The sequence below is a fragment of the Paralichthys olivaceus genome, chromosome 1 (assembly GCF_024713975.1).
Source record: "Paralichthys olivaceus isolate ysfri-2021 chromosome 1, ASM2471397v2, whole genome shotgun sequence".
Classification (NCBI taxonomy): Eukaryota; Metazoa; Chordata; class Actinopteri; order Pleuronectiformes; family Paralichthyidae; genus Paralichthys; species Paralichthys olivaceus.
The window spans coordinates 16753478-16780111 of record NC_091093.1 but is presented as its reverse complement, the minus strand read 5'-3'; the positions used below and the strand labels follow the sequence as shown (position 1 = coordinate 16780111).

At 39.0% G+C, this 26634-nt stretch overlaps 1 protein-coding gene across 4 annotated transcripts in view; it reads left to right on the top strand.

Moving 5' to 3' along the window:
- furina (furin (paired basic amino acid cleaving enzyme) a) overlaps window positions 1-26634 on the top strand; it is an 82739-nt gene that overhangs the window by 12935 nt on the left and 43170 nt on the right. The window lies entirely within an intron of this gene.

The following is a 26634-nucleotide window of genomic DNA, read 5'->3' as shown; positions in this document are numbered from 1 at the left end:
TTAATAATAACTTTATTTGTATCTCACCTTTTAAGTTTAAGTGCATTGCTAAGAGCACAACTAAAGACAAGAATACATCAAAAGCGACAAGCAACATAATAATTTAAAATCAGTAAATGATACAAAACTAACTCAAAGATAACCAATAAGGTAATGCAACATCATTTAAAATGAATGGCAAAAGAACATTCTAGTGAAAGCTATTCATTACAGTACGTTTTGGTAAAAGTAATGTTACTAAAGATAAGGGGGAGCAGGGGGTATTCAATTAGAGAAGAGATTGATTTGAGTAAAGTTGTTCGAATAAATCCTGGCTGACTGACGTGATGCATCTGTTCTTCTTTGTGGGTGTCAGCTCTGTAAGTTGGGTTTAGTGTGTCAGGGCCAAAAGTCACTTGAAGTCTTACACAGTACTCTCTGTCAGAACGGATCAATCAGGGCGAGATGGCCAGTGTGACAGTGGTGCTGGCTGCTTGTCAGTGCGGGAACTTTTCAGTAACATTGTTTGACAGCAGTAAGTCAAGGAAAACACTGATGCACCGAGAGCAACAACTGTCTCCACTGGCTTTAAAGTCCTCCCCCCTTTTTTCTCTTCTTCCCTTCATTTTAACTGAGATACAATAGATGATGCCACATACAGGAATATTAATATTAATGTACCTGAAATGAGGTAGACCATCACTTTTAAAAGTAAAAGGTTGCTGCGACCATGTGATATGAAAATGGATTACACCTCTCACTTTGACTCCACTTCAGGATAATGGGGCCGCTTTAAAAAAAAAAGAGGGGAATAATTAAAACTAAGTTAAAGTAATAAAATTAGAAAACGGCTGAGTCACTCAGCGGTAAATGGGTATTAACTGCCAACTTGCATCTCCGGATGGTTATTTTACATTTTAAAGGCCTTTTCTTGCCCACATCATCAGACTTATGCTGCAGGGTTTTGTTTTTCTAAAAACGGGACCTTCAGGTTTTGTACTAAGTCTGGTTTAGTTGCACCTTTATTACACCAGTGTTTAATAAAAAGTAGGGTGGGCTTAGAGTTATTTGATGTGGAGCACTAACACAAGTTAGGCTATTTGATCTATACATCACACGGTAATAATTCTGAGGATTTGTCTAAGGGATCAAAACTTGATTGAAAAATGCTGTGGTCACTGACAACAAAAGCACCCGTTTTGTTTGAAGGCTGGTTAAAGTTAATGAACCGTTGTAGATCGGATTCTTTTATATTTTTAAGTCAGTCAGATGTTGTGAAACATCTTTGTCTGTGGCCGGAGGCGTTCGCTATCTCCTCCATCTTGTATGCAGCTTTTGAAAGTTCCCTTACTGACAATGTGGCTTTGACTCTCAATACTTGCTCTTTGCAATGTTGCATGACTACATTCTGGCTCTACTGCCTTTGTATTACCTTCATTATTCATGTTTAAAGACACACTACTTTTATGACACATGACACATACTTTTACAGCTACAACTAGAAAAGCAGTCTTTATAGAGCACACCTCCACCTTAAATTCATTTAAGCAGCACCAAAGTTCTCTTAATACCCCTGCTTATTTTCTGTCATCTACATCCATCCACTATTCCCAGGGATATCAATGAAAGTGAAAACCTCCTGATCGGGATCTGCACCGAAATTTAATAATAATATAATCATACCCTCTTTGGTGGAGGTAATTACACAACTTTTGAACACAACATAGGTGGAGTCGACCTGCAGAGAACCAACTGTTATGAGGAAATGTTGTTGAAGAGTTGTCTGTTGCATCATTTCCAAAAAAATATTAGTTTCCTGCTTCCTCCTCCCTCCTCCCCAAGTCTGAAGCAGATAACTGGTGTTCATTCGTGGAAAAAAAGAAAAAGGAACGCAATGTAATATTTTTGAGGAATCAAAATAAATGTATCTTTTTTCATCTTGACCAGAGGCAGATGAAAAATATGTGAAAAATGAATAAACAACTGTTTCTTTGCTCACTTCAAAGTAAAAGTGTTTCTCAGAAACGTGTGACTTCCCTTCTTCTGAACAGTAGTTTCTGTCACTGGTGGTGGATAAAAACGGCTGTGTTCACACGACTGGTCTGTTCTCACCAGATTCCTTCAGAGCTTTTTCTCCTGGTCCACCGCAGGGCTTTACATGTAAGGGAGGATTGTGCTTGGAGTACTGTGCCTTCACTGTACTGCATGGCACCATCTTGGCCTATTTCTGCTACATAATGTGCAGATTTCTTCCTCTTTTCAGAAGAGGTTGGATCTTTTTATGAAGATGATTAATATTCTGTTCAGCACAAGATTAAAGGAGGAGCACGAGAGATGGATATTATCTATGGTTCTGATGAAATACATGAAATGACACTCTCCTATCAGTAACTCATGACACAGCACTGAACTTAGAGGCAGCCGCTGTAAGAAGTTCACTTAAATCTACTTCACAATTTTTGTATTAGTTCGAAAGATATGGCGGAGGGCTGAACTTCTAATCTCTTCCTTCCACATTTGGTTGCTTTCCCCTTATACTTTTTACAGGCTACATCAAATTTAGTTCAGTTTCTCAGTTTTATATTCATATCTTTCACTCCGATGCCTTTATTCCCATTATATGACATCATTTGTGTGTGACTTGGTCCCTTTTAGACTTTATTTACTCACAAGAACATTTTCAGTAATTTGAATATGTTAATCAAGCAGGAAGATTGACCATTCCCTTCTCATGGATTCTGCAGGCAGCATAACTTTGGACAGGTCTCTGGACCTTGGATATTATACAGTCACACTTTGCACTCAGTCAAACATGGACAGGAACATCTTCTCTAAGTAAACTGCAAAACCTTAATTTAGAGCTCAGCTAAACTTTGTCCTGTGTTCTTCGATCAGAGCAAAATTATTCCTGACCCATCTTATAGTTGAAGCTTCATTGTACAGTACAACCACTGTGACTTAAAAAAATGTACTATGAGTGGATGCAGGTATGCAGTTCATAATTGGACTCTGGAGAACTCAAGCAATTAACTGCAGGGAAAATCCGTGAGGTTGAAGACATTTGCTAGAAATTCATCTGACAGGATATGATGAGCCCAGAGACGATGAGAGGAGAGGCTGCAACTCTGCATGATTTGTGTTTGAAGTCCCACACACGCACTTCCTGTTTTTTTGTTTTGTGCTGTATTACCGCCAAACATGTCATATGGCAAGAACAAGACTAAACATCCTCGTGAAGCCCAGTCAGGATTTAATCCACACCGTTTTGCTCCTTCAGCAAACTGGAGTCCCCGTTTATAAGAAAATGTGAAATAAACTTTTGAAATGTCAAAAAAACTGACTTTTTCACGCTGCATTGTGATGAATAATACACTTTCCTCACCATGAATGCACCTCTATCAGTTTACATGTCCGCATGAAAAATGGAGCGCGCCTTTTAGTAATTAATTATTATTGAGAAAGTTATTGCTCATTTATGTTGGCAAATATTTGCAGTATTTTCTGCACTGAAGGTCAAAACAAAAATGTGTTTTACGATCTTCTAATGTAAACACAAAAGGGCCATAAACTAGGGAAGCACAGCCCATTTAAAATGTGGTGGACAGATAAATTCAATTCAGCCTTTAGCACAAACAACACTAAATCTTTATGCATATGACAAATGTCTTTTTATCGCCATACATTAAACACTCCCCTAATTTAATAAAAACAGCCCGAGAGGGTCTAAGAATATTTTTGCGATCCTGTGCTGTCCCTTCTGCATTTCTAATCATTTATTATATGCAGACCACACCATACACACTTAGATGGAAACCAGCATTACTCTTTCTATTCATCAGTGATGTGTTACTAACTTACTATACCCACAGGGCCTTTCCAGGGTCCTCGAGTCAAACACACCAGCTTTATAGATTGCCACCTTTAAATATTTTATTATGTCTAAGCATGTTGTGTAAGCTGGTTTACTTGTGCAAGATCTTCATTAATCTTTAACACACCACTCTGTGTGCCGCAGCTCTGGCCTACTTTAGCCAATGTGAGCTGAGGGCTGGAATGGAGCGCACAACCCTATACAGTCAGTGTGGCATGTCCCTTGGAGATGGTGCTGCTTTGAAGTGAAGTAATGATAACACTGCAAACACAGTTCAGTCAGAACTGTTAGATTCGGGCCCCTCTTTGGTATGGGCCCATTAAGAGGCCAGCCTTTTCATCCAGAGAGGATCGTATTGTTTTTCATCTCAGGATGGTTTATCAGCAGCAGATTGGTGCATCTCTCCACTCTGGTCCCACTGCCTTTGGGGTCTCATGTTGTTGTCGATGAGAGAAAGGGCCTCCCTTTTATTCCAGCCTCTGGCCTCTCCCACTAAGCAGACCAGATCCCACTTCATCTAAGTGCTGATGCTCCTCTTTGAAAGTTAATAAACTGCAGAGATCGACTTATCCTGTTTGCGTTGCTGGAGAGTTCAGTGTTGAGAGGAAGGACTTTGGAGCCACTGTAGCCAAAATCAAACCCTAAACCATTAACCCCATAAAGCAATGTACCTGATACAGTAAGTTGGAATCATTATGAACATGGCAGCTAAACATAATCTGTCAGGAAACCTATGGTACACGTTGTGTTCTCGTTTCCTTGAATCATTGTAATACAATTTATAGGAAGTCTTTGTGAATAGTTTTAGGAAATAAAGAGATGACACTGGGAATGTAAACGGTTGTTTGTCTCCAGGGCCAACACTATAAATGTGAGTGATTTTGTTGGCTGGCAGATTGTTGGAGTTTCCTCATTGGCTGTTGTTCTCTCAAAATGAATTGTCGGGAACAGTTTCTATTACATCAACAGAGGAGATTTACAGGCAATGTCGCCTATGTGGCTCCTCTGTCACCAGACTTTACAGACCCCTGAATTTCCCAACAAACCTTGCTATTTTCTTGAGAAGAGTCACTGTTATTGCCCTGCAATGCAAGGTGGAGATTTCCCTCTGCAGGCACCCCCCCCTTGTGGCTCATTCAACTGACAGCACGGCTCGGAGTTATCTTTTTACAAATGACAGCACAGCCATTGTCTTAAACTTACTTGTAGGGTTGATTTTTATCAGACAGCATCACATAAAATAATGATATGAGCTGTACATAGCGTAGAAATAAAAATTGGATGTGACTGATGGTTAACATTTAGTCTTAATGGGCCGACATGATCGTATTAATATTGGCAAAATAAAAAATGAGGGAGAAATTTGTTCAAGACATTGAACTTTAGTCTGTTTTCATTCTTCAGTAGCTGCTGCACGGAACTAAATAGACACACGCCTCCACACACTCCGTACAGCTACAAAGCAGGCTGAGCAACTAGAGACCTGCCATCAGTTTGATCCGCCCATGACCTTGTTATTTGTATACCACCTGATTTTGATCATGCCTGAACCATGTGTTACATCTTATGAACTGAGGGATTTCTGTCCTGTGGGTATTGTATTCAGCAGAGTTCTGTGACGGCAGACTTTTGAAGTCTTATAGTTCTTATATTGTTACTAATACAAGAACGTGTTTGTGCAAAACATCACAGCTGCACTATTAAGAGGCAGACTGCCACATTGATTTTCTATTTCTTTTTTTTCAAATGACTAGAATCATATTTTTTTGAGCTGCATGGAGGCTGTCTCCCTCTCCCTCTGACACATGCACATTGACATCAAACCCCTCTGTATTGTCAGATGGGCTTAAAACAACATCATTTGATCTTTGCGAATACAAATGATGAATGTGTTCATTTGCATATAGAGTGAGAAAGTGAGATCCAATCACAAGTGGTCACTGGAGACACATGTGGAGACACTTCCTAATGCCAGATGTGAACTCACAAGCTTAAGGGTGTCCTTAATAATACAAGGGCCACTGTTTTGCCCCTGAAAGTTAGGGCAAGACAATCAGATGCTACTTTCTGAAACACCTTTCTCATAGAGATTTGTTCTCACTGCTGAGTTTGTCAGTTCATCATAGCTTTACCACAGATCACAATTTGTAGCCATGTATGTGCTATTCATGTTAATTCATCTTTATTGATTAATTACCATACAGACTCTGCATCAAGTCAAACCAATAATTGTTTTTTTATGCCTTCGTGGTGGGGACAGCCAGTGGTTACTGTTGGAAGTGTTGTAATAGTAGATGGCAACATCCTAAAAAGACAAAAACAGCCGAGGAATTAGTGTATCTGGAGACAATCTGAGGATGACATAAATGTCTGGCTGAAGCCACTGGCTTCACTTATTGTGAAGGGGAAAAAAAAACAAATTGGTCAGCAGGAGGCCGTCTCCAGCCTAGAGCAAAGGAATGAACACCCATGTTGTCAGGGGTCCTGGGAACTGCAGCAGCAAAGGCCCAGCAGCACAGTCATTACTCTGCTCCAGCAAAGGGGAGCGATGGGGGCAGGGATGGAGCAGAACCACACACAGGTCACAGGGGCTGTAACAAGAGCCAGATGTGCTGAGGGGACACGCAAATACATGGACAGGCACCTCTCTAACTTTTAAGTATGAGTATGTGCACATGTAAGTACATGTGCACACACACACTTAGAAGGTGGAGGTATGTAAGGAATGTTGGGACTGAAATGGAAAATAACTTAAAATTCTGTAGGAATGCTTCATTTTTCCAATGAGAAGCAACATTTGAAATCGTAAGTCTACACTTAAAACTACCCCCAAGTTGGTTAAGTTAAATGTATTAAATGCTGTCAAAACACTAAAATACTCTAAAACATGGAGGTGAGGTTTTCTCTGCTGAGAGATTTCTTGGTAAAGTCGACGTAGCGAACAAGTAGAGCTGGAACATTGATATACAAAATGAAAGGGTGTGTTGTTCTGTTGCTCTGGCTTTTTTGGTATTGTAGGAAGAATATATAAGTTTGGACTGTTGGTACAAAACACAGTTTTAATGGCTATTTTTATCATTTGTTTTATTTATAAGAAATGTCAATTGATTGATCGATCAAAAGAGTAAAAGATTAATTTATTTATGAAAATAATTAGTTTTATTAGTTTCTTCTGATCTTTAACCACCTTTGTAGGACAACAATACTTGTTTGCGACTAAATTAAAAGATTTGTCAATACTTGAATTTGATTGAAAGACATCAAACTCAAAATCACTTTTAAGTGTGCTGAAGTATGCCAGCAATATTTTCACATTAAGAGCTATTTAAAGTAGCATCCTCTTGTTCTGGTGATTTTGGTGAGATTTCACCCAAGTGAATATCCCTTTTTCTTGCTTCCATTTTGGCATTTTGCCTCTGTGTTAAACTGAATTCCAACATGAAGTGTTAATGGTTTGATCAGAGGTGAAGGCTGTTGGTTTTTTATGTCCATGGTTAGGATGTCGCAGTGTAAAGAAACGATAAGGAAGCAAGGTTTTAAATGCAGGCTAACAAATTTGATCCCTGCACTAACACTATTAATCTGAGTGGAGAAATGGCTACACCACATTATGGAATAAAGACAATTAATGGGGCTGTTAAACAATGCACTTACCCGTCTGCTCCATTGGCCATGAGATAAGACTCTGGTTGTACTGGGCAACAACCTCCAGTTTTATTATTATTGCTGAAAACTTAGAGTCCTTGCTAAATTAATTTACACCAGATTTATGTAGGTTTAAAAAAGTGAAATGCTGATGTTCCTCATGGTTTGTCATTAAATGATAAAGTTTAATATGAAGCCCTTAAGCTCTCGCGTATATTCCTCTGTTATCTTCAGTGGCCGAGCAGAGAAAATTAAATTGTTAAGTTGCTGGCAGCTGGAGCGAGCCATATTGTTCAACACTGTGGTATTCCATCTGAAGCAGTTGGTTTTGGCTTGCGTGTCATGTCATGGATCATGCAGGACAGGACGCTCCTGTCCCACCAGGTCTGTATGACCTCCGTATACACACACACACACCCAGACACAAGCCGACCTGGGAGGTGGAGCAGTCGCTTGTGGTGCAGATTTTGAAAAGGGCAGGCACTTAGATCTGATAAGCCTTTTACAATGAAAACAATGAGGTGAACATTTAAAAGCCTGTAACTGGCCTAATGGAGGCAGCACTGTGGGAGGAATGCAGCATTTGGGTGGAGCTTTTTTTTATGATGGCTGCAAGTGATTGTTTTTTTCTTTGTAACTGGAGTCCTGCTAAGTTGTAACAGATCTGCAGTCTTGAGGTGTTTGGTTGTGCTGCAGTGTAGCAGAGATGCTTTATGCAGATTACAGATCAGGTGACACCCTCATTCACACAGTGAGGTGTCCAGGACAGTGAAGGGAGGAAAAACAGGTTATTGTTTGTCACCACAAGGATCAAATTTGACATTGTGCAAACTGTGTGATAAATGTACCCTTTCCTTCAGGGCAACCACAAGAACTATGGCTTTGAAGCTTCAGTGTGAATTGCCCACAAATATTCAAGGCTTGCGGGGAGCGGGGGGGCTTCAACATCATAACATCAGCCATGATATCAAGTTAAGCAATTTGAAGATGTCTTAGTTGTTACTACAGTTTTCAGGTAATTCGTTTATAGATGTGACACTTGTCGGGGGTCAAAGTTGACATTTGACAGCTTTTTAAAAGTTTTGACTTGTAAGCCTGTTACGTGTCGCTGTTGCTTGTAATGTAACCGTGCTAAGCTATTACTGCGTCGCTGATCTACTGCATCTAGACCCGGACTCTCAGAGCAGAGCAGCTGTGTGTGGCTGCTCAATGCCGATAACACAGGTGCCAAGATGAAAAGCAAGACCTTCTGCAACACACCTGTGTCACCCGCACAGCCAGTTTGGCCTGGGATTAACTGAGAGTAAATGTCAATGTCTGAAATCACTTTGTAATGAAAGTGCACTGATTTTCTTGGGTTGCAATGCTCCGAGCTCTGCAGGGCCACCATGTCCTCAGCAAAAAATGGAAGATAATAATGTCAAGGTGACAAATAAACTCTGTCTCCCTTTCTTGCATTTTGTTGCACCTTTGATTCATTTTCAGAGCTGTTCAGTGCTTCCAATCATGCATGGTGCAGGCTGTTCTCTCCCTGCAGCACTGCACTCTGAGTAGGTGCTTGTTTGTGCCTGAATGTTTCTAGTAATGTTGTGGTAACCTGCCAACTTGGCACAAATGGTTCCCGAATGTACCAGAGATAACAGTTTCGTTTTTTTCCTGGTATTGTTTAAAAACAGTTTGTCTTTCAGGATTTCACAACATCTGTTTTATTGATGTGACAGCCTCGTCATGGTCTCCCTGTTTGAGTTTACATGGAAGTCCTTAAAAGTGGTCTAGTTTGAGCTTGACAGTTGAGTGACACATGCTCTAAAACACAGCGTTTCTTTCTAGGCCATCTATCCATGTTTAAAAGGAAGTGGAATTTATGACATCTGTTTACAGTATCAGTTGCGTGTGTGTTTGTGTGTGTGTGTGTGTGGTGGTTCAAGACGAATGTTCATGAATATTTTATTGCTGATGTAAGCTATGCATCAATGAGTTACAGCCCCCCCCCCCCCCCCCAAAAAAACGTCCCCCACCTCTTTAGGTGTTTGTGGAATTAAATCCCTGGATGCTTCCGATTGAAGACCGAGCTCATCTCCTTTATTGTGGGCGATGATTTTGCTGACTTAAGTCGTGCTGACTGATTTGGGTGGCTTTTATCTAGTCATTTTTTTTAAACGTGTGAGTGTGCTGCCACGGTGCAGTTGGATTGGGAGTCATACAGTAATAATGCATAACTTGTTTGTGACTGCTGGGTGGAACACTGTGCACTCTTTCTGGTTTTGTTTGCTGTAGGGTTACATGATATGATTAAATATGATTTATACTGTGATACATCACCCCTCGTTTTTTCCACTGTCCAACTGTTGATCTTTTTTTTGGGTCCAAAAATGAAAAGACATTTATTTACAATAATCTAAAACCAACAAAAACAGTAATTCTTCCCACAAAAGATGGTGTAATATGCAAATTAAAAATATTTTCAATTAGGTTAATTGGTTTTTAGATTGATTAGGTTCCGATTTGTTCTATTTCCCAAAAATGAACAGTCATAAAAAATCTAATTTGCATTTAAACAAATTAACTGTGTTTCATTATATCAGACAAAACTCAAACAAAAAATTAATTAAATCATCATATGGACAACAAAACCTGATGCAAGGATAACCCCATCCAGTTTGATTATTTCACGAAATAAACAAACTGAAAATCTATTTATTTTATTCCATTTACTATGGACAATACTCACTGATTAAGTGGAAAAGGAGCTGTGCTGAAGTGACAGCTTATTTAGGGTGATAAATAGTCATATTTAATTATTTCCCAGGCCTAATTTATGAGATGAAGTTGATTAATCAAGTGCCACTTAATGCCTGTTTAACAGTTCCAGCTTCATTTCATTGAGTTATGCACGGTGTTCCTGTTCAACATGTTTGTGTGTTTAAAATGGAGAACCTCCTCACATTCCTTTTGAGGTTTGTCCCCATTGTTTTATTGCTCTGCACTATAACATGCACACAGTCGATACATCAGATTGTACGTCTAAATATTATAATATGAATGTGTAAGAACCCCACAATGTCCAGGTTCCTGCCACATGACGCTGCTTTGCGAGCAGTGTCCATGTGTTTCGATCGTTTTCTGTGGAGGGTGCTTCAGCTGAGAGAATGTTTCCAATGTTTTGGACAGGATACTGTGGTGGCTATAGTTGGTGAGCCTCAGTGACTCGCTCTCATTCCCAGGGCAGCAGGCCAGACAACTTTCAGCGCTCAGTCGCAGTCTGCTGTGGCTCTGCGGAGGTACTTCAGCTCCCAGGTTTCCCTGAGAATCTAACACCGCCATTCCTCGTCTTTTTACTACACTAAGTAAACCAGGAGAACTGTAATTATGGGGCATTGGAAATAGATGATTCCTGTCTGTGCTGGGTTCAGCTCTGAGGGAGCTTTCCCAACAAGTGGGTTTAGTGTTTAATCCACAGAAAACAGTCAGCCTCCCACTGCTCTGCAGACCTATAATACTAGCTGTTTATGAAAGAATCTCTGTCTCCCCGTCTCTCTCTCACACACACACACACACACACACACACACACACACACACACACACACACACACACACACACACACACACACACACACACACACACACACACACACAATGCAGCCTGAAACCTTTTATTATCCTTAGTTTGGTATCAGGTTGGGTCGTTTTTCTATTTTGGGACATTTTCCTTGTTGTCCCAGTGTAAATTAATCTCGAACTAGTGTGACAAGGTTGCAGGACACATGCATTGTTATTTGCACAATTTCAATTACATGCTGAGATAGAAATTATATGGAACCATGACCTAATGTGTGCCTCTCGGTTACTTTGTTCATTCCAGTTCAGTCATGCAAAAAAACTGTGTAAAGATGCATTATATTATCAACACCTCCCTATATGCTTAGAGGAAGTGAAACACATGTTGATTTAAAGCTGAGTGAATGTATGTTATCACATGAATAACATGTTGAGCAGAGAACTGAAGAGATTTTAGGATTGAGACTTGTGTTTTCAGTCTCGAGGAAATTGTTGCGGTCAGCCTTCCTGTCATTGTCCCAGCAGCGTGGTGGTTTTGGGCTACAAGAGAGCTGAATCCAGCAGTTGTGGCAGTCGGCTGGACAGAGAATGGGTCGGACTCTTTAAGAGAAAGGAATTTTCCCCTCTAGTGTGACCTGAAATGGCACCACAGGGCACACACGTACTTATCTAGACCTGGGGCACATGAAAAGGACAAAGTAATGGACTTAAGTAGGTTTGGCTAATGAGCTTCACACCAGATGCCATATGTTCAAATACAAATTGAGGTTGTTGAGAGAAAACATATTGTCTTGTTCTCTGCCAGCTTTGATATCACAAAGTGAAACACCACAAAGATTACAGACTTGTTTAGCACTTAAAGGCCTTGGGTTAGCACAAGTATGTGATTACATGTTATTTTGAAATTTTATTTGGCTAATTATACCTTGGCTTGAGCAATGCTGGGATTTAAAGGTCCAGTGTGTAAGATTTAAGGATCTATTGATAGAAATTAAATATGATATAATCCCAGTGATGTTTTCCCTTGTGCGTACTCATCAAAATTGTACAAATTGTTGTTTTCTTTACCCTGCAATGAGCCCTTTATATGTATATATCCAAAGTGGGTCCTCTCTACAGAGGCCACCATTCTCTTTACAGTAGCCGTGACTGGACGAACTGAACACCTTTTGAGACAACCGAAGGCTACCACAGGTTCTCTTTCATGTTTGCATGACAGAACCTTTAAGAAGATACCACCAAACTGTATGAGCTAACAGCAATAATGAGGATGGAAATGTTCTCACTCCATCAGGTGCAGTAAAGCTAACATCAGAGTGAGAGAACTGTCAATCCAGCACAGTTTGTGCACACCCACATCATCTTGAGATGAGGTTTAATTAGGCATCATAAGCACGCTGCTGTGCTAGATACATGTATGGTCGGGTACTATTGTGCTCTAATTAAAATCCCCCCTCAGTGATTGAGTTTACATTTGTTTCTTTACTTTGTGATGTAGAGTGATGAAGGTCACATGAACGAAACTTCTGTTTCACCCTGAAGAGGACACAATTGCTGTGTTTACGTCCCTTCATTCACTGTAACAAATAGCATCAGGCAGTCAGTAGTAACATTTTTGAGATTGTTTTATTCCGCTGTTTGGATCTGTCCAAACTGCTGTTTGGATTGTCACAGCATCTACAATCAAACCTCCTTCTGAGGAAGAGCAAAAATATCCAGAGGATGAACTGATGACACTATAAGCTAAATAGGGGTAGTACCAAGCCATTGTGTTTCTGTGCAACTCAATCGTTTTCTATCTCCCCTGCTGTGAATGAGATTGAGGAGGAGGTTTGGACAGAGAATGGCTCTATGTCTGTCTGTGTACTTCAATGACGCAGAGAACATCCTGTGTCAATGAAAACTCATCCAGATTTACAGTGTCTGCCATTCCCTGCTTTTTAATGACCACCTTTACCACTGTGCCAAACACCTCAAAGACCTTTCTCACTTTGTTTTTGGGACATCTTTGTATCCTTCAATGTCTGCTTGACATTTCTACCAGCCAGACTATTGTTATTGAGCAAAAAACTCACGGGATGGACGGAAACATTTCCCAGAGCTCTTAATGCCAGTTGAGAACGGCTATGGAGCGCACGATGCACTGTGACAACAAGCTGTATGTTACGGCCCAAAATGAGACGTTTCACAGCCAAGAAACAGCTGAGAAAGTGAACATCTGTAAATTATCACTGATCATTGTAGGTCAAGAACACAGCCAGTAAAAATTCATTATCTGCCCTCACTTTTATGAGAAATTCAATCCCTCTGAAACAACTAGTTCCAAAGATGTTTGGACTGAAATACGGGACAACAAATGCTATGAAAATAGTCCAGATTAAAGATGCGTGTTTAGTTGGCATTTTCAGAGGGCTTGTCTGACACTGAAGTTAGTCAGTTGAGAGAGATGGATGTTGAGCACATAATTGCTTGTGGTAATTCATCTTGCACGCACATCTCTCTCCGCTCATGTCATGTTACTTAAACTGTGTTGATGTGGGACTTGATGGTGATATTTTCTGTGCCAGAATCACATAATATGCAAAACAATAAGCTGCATAATGTCTGTACACTCCCTGTTCTCTGGAACGAGTGTCTGAATGATATTATTTTTATGCCAGACCCAGCACAGCTTTATTTGATGGCACTGAAATGAATGCAGCCATGTTACTTGAGTGTAATGTTCCTTGACAAGGCTGTGACTGCTTTTCATTCTCATAATGTGGATGAGACCCGAGCTGTTTTTCTCTCCGCTGCTGTCTACTATGAATAATTCTCTGTTGTAACTGCCTTCAACATATCTTCCCCTGATTGCTGAATTATTTGGTTGGAAGAGCTCATTTGTTCATACCGCCCAGGGAATGGAAATTATGAATAATTGTGCTGATCGACATTCACCCACCAAAATGAACACATCAATTTCAGAGTGTTCCTCAATACGGAGGAGCAAAGTGTTCTGACATCAGTGGTGGCTGCAGCTGGGCCTAGTGTGCCAGAGAATTCTATGTTGATTTGTTTTCAAAGGATTATAGAAAGTGAGAGGTTAAAACAAACCAATTGAAAACTCAATCCAATTTTTCAAAAATAGACTTGCTGCTATAAACAAATTTCACTTTACTTAATTGCTGTTGACAGTTTACTTTTTCACTAGGCTTAACTGTAAATCTGAGTAACACTTTGATTAATGTATGCTCATTATTCTCGGGGCATTACCTGCTCTGCATAGCCTTGATTCAAGCTGCAAGGAGAAACATCCCCTGATGTTTTATTAACTCATCTGTCTCACTACTGCATTCATTTTGCTCATAGTTGCTTGTAAAGAAACATAACACATTTTTTACATTCTGTGTTTTTTGCCAAAATGCAACCTTGAGGTCTTACAGATACATTGACTAGATTTTCTACCTACCAAAACACTTGCAAACTTGTTGTACATGTTTGAGTCCCACATTGTTTACATTGTTTATTAGCTGGCAGTCTTCTACTTCTTTACACCAAAATGAGTGGTAAATCCATTTAAAAAGGAGATTTAGTCGGTCATTGTGTTGCTTCTTAAGGCCTTGGTGTAACTCGCTGTGCCTGTAATACCTACTGAGATATACAAGGAAATGATCCTTAACTTACAGGATGTCCTCTGGTTTCTTTCTAAAGACAAATATAGAAAGTGCTTTCAGAAATGGTCCGTGTCTGTTTCCTGGTACTGTTAAAAGTTGTGATGCTGTTCTTTGATACAGCGCTTAAAGCATGTAATCTCTGCAGAGTAGCTGGAAAATAGGTGTGCCTCAAATGTACATTTATTCACTGGTGAAGGTCCACCTCTCTGACTGTGACATTGTGTAGACCACCTTCAATAATAGAAAATCGTAATTGTCAACTTGCATTAAAATGTGTCCTTGGCAACAAGCAGTTATTAAGATAAGCCACTTATTAAGAGGTAGTATTATAGAATAATAAATTCATCTCCAAACCTTTTCTCTCTGGTATATTTTAGCACTGAGTATGAGCAGTCACAGGATCAATTTTTGGCAACATCAATTTCTTGCCTTTTGCTGCACGTTTATCTGTGAAATTGATGTTGAAACAGATTCGAGCATGACGAGAAAGTGTGTGTGTGTCTGTGCAGTGGCATTTAATGCACCAGGTACCTATTATTGGATCAAATTCACCCGTAAGTCTGTATAGGAAGCAGCAAGGGGATTTTATCCAAATTCACAGCTAGTCATTCCTCAAACAAGACAAAGGCGGATACAAATATGACTCAGACAGTCCGTCATTCAGTCAGAATGACATTCTCAATTTTTCCATAATCACCAAATTGATGCATGCAGTGCATACCATACCAAATCTCTCAGCCATTTATGGTTGGTTTCATGTTTTTAGTGTAATGCCACTGAAAAAATGCAGGAAATAGATTTTCTCTACATTCCCAGGGATATTCTCCTGATCATCATCCATTTTATTTTGAATGGCTTAGAAACACAGGCAGTAAAGCAGACTGTAAAGTTGTTAGCATTTTTCCAGCTAAAACCCACACACTTTATCACCATCTCCTAGTCCTCTGACAATATACCACACTGTCAGAACTGAGCTTTAACTGATCTCCTTGGAAACAACAGTAACAAACAGTCTCAGAGGACTCCTCCTCTTCCATCTGTGCGTTTGTGTCTTCTTTTGTGATCCTGCTTTCTTTCACCCCACTTCACCTACAGTCCAGTGAGGAGGAGTGCAATGATTTGGAGGCTTTTTGTCCAGCGGACAGGATCACACGCTGTAATGTGTGTAGCCTTGGGCATTGGCAGCAGTAGAATGAGGTTGTGGCTCATATTCATGTGTGTGGTGTGCAACAGTACACTCTAGAACAACCAAATCAGTAAAAATGTGAGGAAGTTGGAAACTCAATATGTGCAGCAAGTGTAAAACTGACTCACATATATAATCCTCGATTAATAGATCTTTATTATTCTTTCAACCCAACTAAATAATGTCAAATAAAAATGCAACAAAAGTAGTTGTGAAAGGTGTTCTTTATTTAAGACATTTTAATAAGAAAAAAAACCCTCTTCACATTTCTAATGTGACAGTCCATTAGAGTAAAGTGGCCAGGGGTTGGCTACCTGCGTTGGGCTCAGAGACAAAAGTGGCCAGTCCTCTGTGGAGGAAGATGACAGTGATGGAAATAGTTAATAGAGAAAGTTGCCAGAAAATTACGATTTCAGCTTCCTGAAATGGCCCCAGTGCTCCTTCATTTGGGTCGGAAGAACCTGTTTGGTATTTTTGTCAAAGAGCAGTGCCCTATCTGTGCTCCAAGAGTAAAGAGGGGAGATAAAATTAGACGCCATGACTTAAATCTTATTAGCTTCTGTCCCACAAGCAATCACCCTTTGCAAAGTCTTCAATTTGTGTGTGTGAGAGAGAGAAGATTGGAAAACGCAACAGGTTATTAATGAGATGTGATATTTGAAATGCAGACTTCCACAGTTACTTTTGTCCTTGTACGCTCAGCATCTACAGCCCAAGTGCTTCTTTGCCAGTTTTAACGCACTGTTAATTTTATAGTAACCGCTTCAGATACAGCTGTCAAACTCATGTCAAGGACATTACTTCTACGTATACCTCCTAAACTGACCTTAATAATCATTCATTCTACTTGAAATGTCTTAAATGAACAATCATTCAAATAAGAAACAGAACTCAGATGATCAGACCAAAATCATCATAATTATTTACTTAATTGCTATAATTTTAATCTATGCTCACAGTTTGCTTATTCATAAGTACACATTGATTCTGTCAAACCTCAGGATTATTATTCTGTGCACTTTCATAGCTTCTTATCTACCAGTGTTCATTCCAGTTCTTCTACCAAGGGCCTGAGAAGCAAAGTACCTGAGCTGAATTTGTAAGTCTTCTGTCCCATCACTGTCAATCTTTACTTCTCTACCTACGTAGAGCACAAATTATTAAGGTAAACCCAGTCCTTGGATACACTATCCCGTCACATAAATATGTGATGCTCCATACTTTCTAGGTGTTTCTTTTTTCATTTAAACATCAGTCACCAAAAACAGATTATACTGGTCCTTTAATGTACACATGTGGGCCAGCGTTTTAAAAATAGATGTTATGACATTGGAAATGGATGTACTCTAAAACCTTAAACAAATAGTTTGACATTTTGGAAGATGTGCTCTGGGTGCCCCATCCAAAGAATTAGTCTGGCACATAGAACCATGTTAGATCACAACATTTCACTTGATGTGTCAAGATAAACTTTTCGAATAGTGAACTTCAGAGGTGGTGGCAGGTGGTTTCCCTGTGTCCTGTCTTTGTGCTAAATTAAGCTAGCTAAGTAAGTGGAATCAGGATAATCTTCAATCCATGGTTTGTCAGAAGTGTATGTGTTCGGAATAACGCAAGAGGTGTGTTAAGTAAGTTAAAACACTTCATCAACCCAAGAGTTTTAAATGGCTACCCACTATGAAAGAGTAGATTTCCTCCCTTTAAACCATGTGTTGGTCAGTTATACTATAAGGTTCAGTATAGATTTTAGAGTCAGATCAAATTTCTTATTCCGTCATGGTGGCAATCATACTGTTTGCACTCCCTGTGATAGAGCTGCCCCTCTTGTCATTAAAAATCATTCCCTGTCTCATACACACACACAGACCGACACTAAGTACCAAGCAATGGATGCAGTCAAATTCACCCACTAATGAGGAGGAGCTCATTAAGGCATCTGCGTGAGAGTTGACGACGTATGTGGAGAAATTATCTTTCAACTGTTAATATGATTATAATGGGGCGACCTTTGATTTCCAGCAGACTGATTATGAAAAGTGAAAGTTGTTTCTTCCAGCTCAAGTTTGATTTAGGGATTCATCATGTTGGAAGTTCTATGTCTATTAGACCAGCTCCTTTCAGTTTTACTCACATTAATTATGGATGGTCTTTGAATCTCCATATATAAAGAATTCAATTTTTTTATTTCATGAAAGAAATCTGAAGAGCTCAACAAATCTGCCAAAAAAGAAACTTAAGAATGTGGAATTTCTTGCTAAGTAGGCCACAGCAAGTCATTGCACAAGTATGGTTAGGGCTATTTGGGTTGTTTGAAAAGTGTGATGTGTTGTAAGTGCTCATGCTGTTGAGTCCACAATACAAGGAAGCATTTGCTAAGAATTTATAATGTAGTGCTACATACAAATCTAATGGCCCTTTTAACATTGTAGAAATGAACACTTTTCAATCATAAAGACAACTATTTTGCAAGGTAAAAATCTATGCCATGGACTGTTTATTAAATTGGACAATATGGCTGCCCCCTAAAAGTTAAGCCAAAGCGTCTTAATTGCCACCTGGTGGCAGTACAGGTCATAACTACTGCCTGATCCATGTTAGTAAATGGGACATGAACCAAACTAAAAAGTCAAAATACAAGTTAAATAATTGTTTCTGTCTGTTTAGGAAGTTCTCATCCCATTGATGTGATGTGTTAATATTTTGATGCTATTGGTGAGATGTCGTGATTGACAGCAGAACCTGACCCTTGATTGGTCGAGCGTGTATTGGCAATACCGCAATACCTCGGCTCCACCCCCCGATTGCTACTGCACATTCTCTGACAGCAGAAGAACAAGATGGCTGTGTTTGTAACGTGAAATTTGAGAAATCATTGTGTAAAGGAAGGAAAAATGTAAAAGTTCAGAATGTCTCTTATATTTTCTGAGACATGATGCATGATAGTTTATAATCCCCAATGGTTTTGTGCAATGTTACCCTCAGTTAGCTATAAAATATTGGCTGAGCAATGATCAATCTAATATCAATCACATTTGAGCAGGCTTTGGTTGCCCGCAGGTTTACAGTCCACATGGAGAAACGCATCTATGGCTTAGAACTGTGGTTTTTGTGAGGAGAATCATTCGTCTTGTGTGATTTAAAAGAAAGTAGTTGGACTGTAAAGTGTTTACGGCCAATAGAAGACAGTCTTATGCTCAGATATCTATTGTCTATTATTATCTATTATTTCTGAATAGTGGGAGAAAGTGAGACTTGTTGTCAGTCGTTATATACATTCTATGACTTGTTTATTTTACTTTTGGCTCGAGAGGTAATTACATCTATAGCATTTTACCAAACAAAATGTAAGCAAATGTAAAATGAAACAATTTGCATTGTATATCTATAATTAATAATTTGATCAGTTGGAGTAAAAATGTTTGGTCCATTACCAAAGATTTAAGAAGTTAAAAAGTGTTTCTCCAGTGAAGTGTTTTTTTTAAAGTTCACTGCAGCAAACTGGAGATGTTCACAGGATGACGATTCAACTTTTTAAAATATTAATGACAATAAAAATGTTACTGGAAGAGTAATGGACAATAAGAGAGCACTACAAATGCATTAAGAATAATAAGATAATTCAGAGAAAAGTGGGCTGTGGCATAAATGTGTATATGGTGTATTGTGGCTTGGGTTAAGAAAATAAATTCACAGAACAAGCTACTGTGGATGAATTGCTCTCATCCATTGTGTCACTAGTGAAGACATCTGTCATGTTCTTCAGCAGCTGTATTCAGATTCAAGAAGTACGAGAGGAAAAGTCTGCCTCCCAAATTCTTAGCATTTCATTTTATTATTTTTCAGAATAAACATGATTAATATGAAAAACAGCAAATTTGTTCTAAAAGCCTGATCAGCGACCAGTTGGTAACCAGACTAGTCTTTAATAAAGTCATCTGTCTAATTGGACCTGAACCAAGTTGCATATGATGGTGGCAGAATGTATTCTTCTTTGAGTGGATGTACTGTCAACTGTATTGAATAAATCATGGGGGTCCAAATTAATGACTGTCTTTTACTGTAGATGACATTTAAAATGATTAAGGACTACAGCTTAAAGAAATTATTCAAGCCCATTACTTTACAAGTAGATTGCACCATTAACAAAACTTCCAAGATAAAAACAAAGTTACTGACCCTTACTAACTCTTTAGCAAATCTGACCCAACAAGAGCATCATGTGACTCGTCACTTTAATTTGATGGGTTGCAAAAGAGACCCCATTTTCTTCTTTTGTCTCTTGTCTCACGGACCACATCCCTGATCTGAGAGTTTATTTTCAATACATATATGTATATTTCTTAGACCGAGGTCATGACAGCTTAGGTCAACAACCCTTTCAGTGCAACACCTGCTGGGTTATAGCTCAGCTCAGATGGACTACATATTTGAGTTGGTGTCTGACTCCATACTTAAATTAGAGTTTACATATCACACAGTCAGCCAGTTTTGACCTGGTGGTGTAGCCAGAGTTTTCATAGGCCAGGGGGGTCATTTCTTTCTTTCTACCATGTCAATACAATTTTTCTTTTGTCAAACACTGATGTGGAGAAAATAGCTGAAGGGGAGACGTCCATGGGCATGACAGCATATCATTGATTTAGCTTATCAGGTCACTGACTGTGTTGTTCTGGAACTGTGTGAAAAAACTGAGGCCAGCGAGTGATTGTGTGTCTACTTCTGAAATGAAATTACTTTTCTATAATTGATTATGACTGTGTGTATGAACTCTATACAACTGGGTGTTTATAAGGCCTATTCAACTGTGTATGTGTACTGTCTTGTGGGGATTTTACCCCGACATCATCATAAAGGCCTAGCTGTGAAGCGTCGGTCGTCTGAGGACAGCATCGGTCTGTGAGCTTACATCCCTGTAGCAGTTCTGCCATGACATTAAACTTTTTAAAGTCTCTTCTCCATAACGTTGAGGTGTGCTGCAGGGAACCAGTTGTTGTGCTTCTCTTTTTTGCAGGGTGGGCGTCTTTAAAATCAGGTCTTAAAAAGTCTTAAATACGTGTAGATTTGACATACATGGTCTTACACACATTTAGCTCTCAATGTTAACGCTACTTCGGGTTTTTTTTCTTTTTCTGTTTCAAAAATAATTATTTGGCCTAGTTCTAATGTCTGTGTGTTGTAGTTCCTTCTCAAGTATCTTAGATATTAGTACACTGTAACAAAACTACAAACCAGACCACTGTGGCACTAATAGTCTACGTACACCTTGTCAGAACTCATCGCAGTACATTTAGCTTGGCTGTGGTTAAAACTGTGGTTACCTTCTGTCTCTGTCTATAGTTTGTAATACATCACGGCATTTCCAGAGTTATTCTCTACAAGGCTAATTCAACCTATCTTGAGTTATCTCTAATGGTTTAAGCAATTCTGGGACTCTGATATTCTTTCATATTTATCATACTAGACATAGCTATTACATTTTATTCATTATGGTCTCACAATCTTAAATTTAATTTGTTGAAACCTGCAGAAATGTTGTTTCCACTATGGGAACTTGTTAACAGTTTCCTAATGCTTCCCATAACAATAATTATAGTTTTTTCCACAGTATACAAGAAATATCTCATAATATTGCTCAGATATTAAAATGGACTTTCTCACAGTGCTTTTCTGAATGCATATCCTGAGTTACATGCATTAATTTTGGTGTTTTACATTTCTTCACAGAGCACCATGAAGACATTTAGTATCACCACCACCTGAAATGTAGGGTCAGGAACTTGCTCATGAGGCGGTAGCGACATTAGCAGAACCTTGAGTTATGGGTCATTAAGTTCCTGTTGTGGAAAAGGCCTCAGTGTTTCCAGGAGAATGATGTTTACAAGTTTTAAACTGGTCAAGGGACAAAGAGGTGAAAATTGAGGTTGAAAATGATTCTTGCGTCCCTACTCATGGAAAAAGTGAAAACATAGACAGTTAACTAAACAAAAACAAGACAAAAGCCTTGCCAAGTGCAATAAGAGGGAGAAGTAGAAGGGGGAGATTTTTTTATCTTCATTAAGGCATCAGGCTTTGTGACTAAGGTTTTTCCACTGGGCAGCCACAGAGTTGTGGATATTGGAAACATTTGACTGATAGCAAGGCTGCAGATTTGGGCAAGTTACTCATTTGGAAATCACATAGCACAAGGTTCTGTCATCTGTTGATGCCCAGATGAAAAAGATGAGGCTTAATAAGAGTTAACACTTCTTTAGCTTTGTTGATTAAAGGTTAGTTTGTGAAATCAGTTTGTAAAGGAAGGAACATTTAAAAGTTCAGAATGTCTCTTATATTGTCTGATGACCAAGACATGATGCATTATAGTTTATAATCTCTAGTTGAGATAATAACGGCTTTTGTGCAACGTTACCCTCAGTTCGCTAGAAAAGATTGGCTGAGCAATGATCAATCTAATCACAATGTCACCCTTTGTATCAGTGTGTCATTTGGGGGAAACTGATATTTTTGCAAATCATCCTACCCTGAATCTCTACAAACAGATTCTGCATGTGAATATCCAGATTCTGTAGGTGATGGATATGATTTTAGGGTTAGAAGCCTAGTTGTATTAGAAATGGTATAAAAAAAGCATCTCTATTTGTTTTTTTTGATTCATTATTGTGTGATCTCAGAGGTTGTGTCATGAATAGAAGCATCTAAGTCTTTGTTAAACATTAAATTTGTACCCACAAGTTAGTTGTGAAAAAGTAATGGGGGTTTCTGAGCATTGCATCACAGTGGGATGTCTTTCAACATTAAATCAACAAGTAAACATTTACCTGAAATCACACAGGCACATGGCATGTTTCGGGATTGACCAATTAGATTTGAGCAGGCTTTGGTTGCCCGCAGGTTTACAGTCCACATGGAGAGCAAAAGAGGCCAAAATGCATCTATAGCTTATGTGTTTTGTCAGAATCATTCGTCTTGTGTGATTAAAGAAAGTAGTTGGACTGTAAAGAGTTTACGGCCAATAGAAGACAGAGTCTTATGCTCAGATATCCGCTGTCTAGTTTGGAAGACAATAGCCAATGGATTCCAAGATTTCCCTACCCATAACAATGAAAAAGTGAGAATCTTTTCAGAAATATTTCCAAATTGTAAAGTGTCCAGATTATTTTCAAATGTCCCATATTTCTTTATCTATTATTTAATACACTTGCCTGTGTCAAAAACATTAAATGGGCTAATCTCATGTCTTCAGAACAACCGAGTTTAACAGTGGACTGAGACAGGAGTCAAAATCTGCCTTGACTGTATAAACATAGAAGAGGAATGTGGCCAGTGGCTTATGAGAATGGACACTATGTTGATAAATAATGTAGCTTAAGTTTGCCATATAAGGCTTGATAAACGTATTAGTTTATTCCTACATACTCTACTTGTATTTGGACACATTTCTGCATCCTAGCCATCCTAGCCTCTCCTCTACTTCTACCTCTTGACTGTCTCATTGCATTGGCTGCACTGGTGCACCTAACTTTTTCATTTAGGTGCAGCAGCATGTAATTTAGGTGCACCCAAAATGTTTCCCTTTGCTTTTTGTCACTGCAATAATACACCAAGTATAGCTTTACTTGACAGTTCCGTATGCATTGGTAATTTCTTAACTAGGGCTGGGTTTGATTTGATGTGTTTGAATATTGATTCAGTTAAGAATATTTCATTGTACAATACCAATTTTGCCTGAAGTAAATTCTCAGAAAACTAAAGCTGCGGCCTGAATAAGGAAACCTCTAGCTTTGTGCATTCTTAAACATATTAAGGTAGTTGTCCTGGACCTCTCACAATAACACATTTAGTTGGATGATATTTTATCCTAGAAATTGTGTCATCATTGTGAACTCATTTTATACCACTGATGGGTGTACTTTTATGATTATGCTATTATATTTTCATCATACCAAAGAGCAATTTAACTTAATTCTAAAGAATATTCAGTCTTACATTTCAATTAGAATTAAAAATATTGAAATATCAAAATAGATAAAACATCAACCACTGACAACCAAAACAATAAATAAAATGGACTCTCTGGCCCTGTTAACAAAAATTACTCTTGAATAAATATGAAACATTTGGCACAGGATATATCTTCTAAGCTCTGTAAACCGGATGGTTATGAATTAGATGATCTTTTAGGTTTGTATTGTATTAGGTTAGTAATCCAGCATTTCACCCATAGGATTTTGTATGTGTGTGTGTTTGCTTTGCAGTGTGCACAAATAAATAAGAAACCCTGTTTTCGCACTTGTCGTAGCCACTGTTCGAGATTTACCATCTTGTCCACCGCCTCTTTTCTCTGCTTAACTGTCCGTGTGTCAGCATGTGAGTAGTAGGGGCAGGGCCACCTTGGGGCCTGTGTTAGTGTAAACTCCACAGAGGAGATGAGATGAGGAAGCGTCACGTTTCAATCAATTACAGAGACACACCAGCTAAATGTTTGGCGCGCCGGTACGACCAAAGTCTTAGTCGCACTTAACAGACTTTTGGTCGCACTCTGGAGCTCTGACTTCACTCAAATCTGCGGATCTCCCTGCAGTGTTAATACAAAAAAAACTTTGAAGCTTGCATTCTAATGCATACATATCCCTGACACCAAACTAAAACTCAGGTTAATGAGTAAGAGCAACAGAATAACTCCTGCAGGCCAAATAAAGGGGGAAAACAAGGAGGAGTATGTTTGAAAGGAAGACCAGATGTGCAAACCCATTATCAGGTGTGTTGGACAGCTCCATCTGCTCTCCCCTGCTTTAAAAGAAACTGCTTGTTATGTCCAGCTGCCACTGTGGCGGGCCATGCTCCTTTTCTACCCATTCACTGCAATGAGTTATTAGGCTCCAGCCTCATTATATAAACAAGATACCTAACTATTTTAGGAGGTTATATCACTTGTGCCTGCATCAGTCTCATTTTCTCGATTTATCCCAACTCTCTGGTGCACAAACTAAATATGGTAATGTCCTACATCCTGCGGCCCCGTTATCAAGCGCAGTAAAACGTCAAAACTGAAAGCAATTGTGTCACAATTGATGTGTCCATAGTGGCCTCAAGTGTAATTTCCAAAATCCACAGGCTTTGTTCTGCACAACCCCATATGGAAAACATCGTCATATCATTTTAATGCAGCCTCCAAGCCTTTCACAATTTATCTCCAGACATTATTTGGCTCTTTGTAAAACATAATTGTGTCAACAGTCACTGGAGATGAGAAACCAGACCTCTTCATAAGTGCTCTCCAACAAGGTAAATTTTGCAGGCAGGGAGGGAGCAAACATGCAAACAAACCAGCAGTCATTTTCCACTGTCTGTTACCATGCATTTTAATGAGGTTGATGGATTAATGCCTCACTCCAGTAATGGGCTACTCTGTGAGCACCAGTTAAGCTTGTTCTGCTCTATCAGTGCCTGGCTTATCGCATCGGTAATGGTCGCTCACGATTCCTGGTCCGTTCCCACATCATTTTTCCATCTAAATGTCTGTGTCGCAAATGCTCTTTTTTCCAGTGGAAAAAGGTTAAACCAGTCAGAAACAACGTTTTGAGATTAAATGGTTAAAGACACGCACTCCTAACTTTCCATATGATGGTTGAGACGTTTTGCAGCATTAGAATTGGCTTAATTTGGTTGTGTGAATATCTGTGTGTGTGACCTCTGTTCCTGTATGTGTAAATCTGGGCATTTATGCATGTGTACAAGTGTTTGTTTTCCTATCTTTTGACAAATCTCTGGTCAGACTGAGGGCATCCTGGGTTCACTTGTGTTGGGGTAGTTGTTGCAAGTATCCTTGAAATCTTTTCTTTCCCTTTTGAAATTTCTCAAAACACTGTAGATATGTAGAAATTAGTTGGCTAGTAAGTGTTATACCAAAGTTTCCAAGCAGATGAATCAAATGATCAGATTAATGCTTTCCTACATTACATTGTATTGTACAGTGGATTTTCTCCCTGACTGGTGAGATTAGAAATATATTTTTTCCTTTGATTGTAATTTTGATTGTAATTTTCTTTTTTCCCAGCGCGGGTTATGTTTTCATCAGTTTTGGTCTGGTTGTCTGTTAGCAACTACAGTAAGGATTGCCACAAAACCTGGTGGAAGGATATAGGTCAGGAAGAACCTTCTAAATTTTGGTGCGGTTTCAGATCAGGGTTTTTTTTTTAACTTTCTTTCAGCTTTGTGTTTTTTGTTACATTTTCACAGATTTCCAAGGAAATGGGTCTTCATGAAACAAAATAAAGCATATTTAGGGGACTGACATTTATATGAGTGTGTGAAATTTGGCGAAGCTTGATGGATTTCAAGGGGACCGTTAGGCATTGGAGGTTTGAGCTCTAGTGAGTTACATGTTGTCTGTGGAATATCATGTTAAATAGGAAAAAAAAAAAAAATTGTGTAATTTTTTAAAACATTGGCTGGATGGATAAATCGGACATGGACGTATTTTTAAGGATATCTTTTAATAAGTTTTTCTTAATGGACTCTTCTATTCTCATCTTATGTCCTTCTTTTTTCTGGTTTAACACATGAAACAGATACCTGCTCTTATTTCTCTCTTCAGAAAGACTGCAGGCTTTTTTTCCACTTCTTTTTATTTTTTATTAGGTCTTGTTCTTAGTTTTTAAAATGTGCACATGCGTGAACACATGCTTGCGGCGGTGGTTTGAGCTGAATATCACTGTAAAGTGCATCTTCCCTCTTGGTTATT